Here is a 3,220-nt window from a genome sequence, read left to right on the forward strand (position 1 = left end):
ATAAAAATATTCCTATGATATTAATGTCCAAAGAAAAACAAATCAAACATTTTCACTACCAATCTAATATTCGTTCATCAAGAAGGATTACAGAAGCCATTATCATATGGGGATAATCATATGCGGATAATCTATTCTCTCCTTCTGATCTTTATCACAAACCAGTCATTGCTTTCAGATTTATCCCAATGAACCATCAGCTTCTGGATGTCCAGGTCAGAATCAGTCCATTTAAGGCACAGCACATCAATGGTTTGACCATTTTCTTTTGGGATGAAATTTGCTTGGATGATTCTGCCTTTTCCCCAGATTTCTTTCATATTGTAGCAGATCTGTGCCTGTTGGTGGTGCTCAGGCCCTACTTTGCTCTGTGGTCCTACCCGCTGACAACAGCTAATTGGATCAGAGAGTAGTGTCTGGTCCAACCTGGCATGTTTCTTCCCTAAAAAATTTGGAAGTGAAACTCAGATTCTGGTTAATAATCTGAGGGGGTAGAGTTGATGGGATACATCAACCATCAAATTTATAAATAAGATAAGCACATCTGTTATCATCATCAACATTATTTAATTCACTCTAGAGTCTGAAGTCCGCTTTAAGGTCACAAATATAAAATCTCTAAGGATTTTTAACTAGATTCTCTTAGCCACTACGTCCTTGTTCCTGGACTTACTGCTAGCAAAACCTCAGGTGCACATGTTAGACATTCCTCTTTCCTTTGGGAGCCCAAATGGATCACACAGATTATAGTGGGGGAGAAGAATGTGGTTGTATGGATGGATGGTACGCTCCAGAAAGAGTTTGTTATGGGATCCAAGCAGACCTGGGGTCAGCAGGACAATAATATTATCCTTATTGCCCTGGTCAGTGACCTGGGAGCAAAAGGGTAGTCAAGAAACATCTAACCTTTCAGGGAATCCAAGGTTGAAATCTCAAAGATTCTAATTAAATAATCGTTTCTTTTGTTACTTACTTACTTAAAAAAAAAAAAAACTTTTATTTTTAAGCCATCTCTACACCCAGTGTGGGACTTGAACTTACAATCCAGAGATCAAGGATCTCAAGTTCCACTCTCTGAGCCAGGCAGATGCCCCTTGTTATTTTATTTCTAAACAGCTTAGCTAATTGGGAGAGCGAAAACCATAATAAAATGGAAACTGTGCTTGACAGTTCTATTCCAATGTGGGAAATTTGAAGGTGATCATGTTTTTCCTCACAGTGGGAGTTCTTCTCTCCCTAGGTATGATCTCATAGTTCACGTTTCCCTCTAAAAAATATCCCGTTAGAGTCTGAGCTACATGTTCTTTGCCAATCAAAATACTTAAATAGCAATTGTAAAGGGCCTGCTAAGTGTCTGATGGCACCCTCAGTCAAAGACTTGCCCTATCAGATATGAATATAAAAACACATAACTGTCAATAAAACCTACTAACAAAACCAATAGTAAACACCATGGTCTTTATCATTATTCATTTACTATGAACAGCACCCCCTTACATGTGTTATCATTTTTATTTTAGAGATGAATAACAGATGTAGAGAGAAGCTGACCGCTTGCGAATGGCAGAGCTGGAATTGGATTAGATGCCTGACCTCAGAACAGGTAGAAAATGCAGTTTGAGAATTTGAAAATTAAAAGGTGACTTTATAAGTAAGTCAGTGGGAAAGAAAGGACTCACATAAAGTGTGAGAACAGATTTGTTTTTTCATTTGGAAAGAATAGATTTCTATCTCTCACTGAACAGAAATATATCATTGGTAGAGTACATTTTAGAAATGAAAAGACAAATCTGAACTCTAGGAAAAAAACTGTTGAAAAATTTGTTTGTTACAATACATGGACAAAGATATTAACAGTATGATGCAAAATCCCAATCCAAATCATGTCCTGTCAGAGATACGACATCTCATACTGGAAGGAGATTGTGAATTATGACACTACAGAAGTGAGATTTTATAAGTTAAAAACCCTATTCAAATTACCATTTTGGGAACTAGACTAATACTCTTGAGGGGTCCAGTTAGACGATGTGATATTCCGACAGTCCTCTAAGTGGTTAGTGCCAGTCTTATTTTAAGTTATACAGGACTCCAAGGCTACCGTAGAAAGTATTACTTCTTCAGAGGAACTTACCTTCCATTGAAAGAGCATTTCTGGGAGCACCTGGGTTGTTCAGTCAGTTAAATATCTCATTCTTGATTTTAGCTCAGGTCATGATCTTGGGCTGTGAGATTGACCCCCTCATTGGGCTAATGTGCTGGGCATGGAGTCTGCTTGAAGCTGTCTCTTTCCCTCTCCCTCGTCCCTCCCCACAACTCTCTCTTAAAAAAAAAAAAGAGAGAGAGAGAGAGCATTTCTGGTACAATAATAAATTAATTCTCCTCTTTTAAGGATGTGGGCCATGTACAGATTAACATATATATGTACATGTGTATTTTTTATGTGTATAAGTATTAATGTGAAATTGAATTAAAGTTCTCAATAAAGAGTGGAAGGATCACAAAGGAATGAAAAAGGTGATCTCAGATTTACTCTTAGCATGACAGTAAAAATCATCAGAGTAAACAAATGCTCAAATGTGGATTTCCAGCTTTGGGATAGATAACAGTCAGAATAGGTTAGGCTCTATTGTTGAAAACAGCAACGGTGTGTGTAACAGAACTAAAATTTTTGATTTAATGAATAAATGATTTAAAGAACAAATTCTGGTTTAATGAAACAAAATCTTGTTTCTTTTTCTTTTTAAATTTATTTTCAGCGTAACAGTATTCATTGTTTTTGCACCACACCCAGTGCTCCATGCAATCCGTGCCCTCTCCAATACCCACCACCTGGTTCCCCCAACCCCCCACCCCCCGCTCCTTCAAAACCCTCAGATTGTTTTCCAGAGTCCATAGTCTCTCATGGTTCACCTCCCCTTCCAATTTCCCTCAACTCCCTTCTCCTCTCTAACTCCCCTTGTCCTCCATGCTATTTGTTATGCTCCACAAATAAGTGAAACCATATGATAATTGACTCTCTCTGCTTGACTTATTTCACTCAGCATAATCTTCCAGTCCCGTCCATGTTGCTACAAAAGTTGGGTAATATCTTGTTTCTTTCACTTGAAAAGTGTCTACCAACTTGGGCAACCATCCAGGGGAGTCCCCCACGTATTGGCCAGCTTTCCAGACTCTTTGGATCTTGTGATGTCTTCATCCACAATAGCTATATCAAGGG

This window comes from Lutra lutra, chromosome 1 (genome assembly GCF_902655055.1).
Source record: "Lutra lutra chromosome 1, mLutLut1.2, whole genome shotgun sequence".
Classification (NCBI taxonomy): Eukaryota; Metazoa; Chordata; class Mammalia; order Carnivora; family Mustelidae; genus Lutra; species Lutra lutra.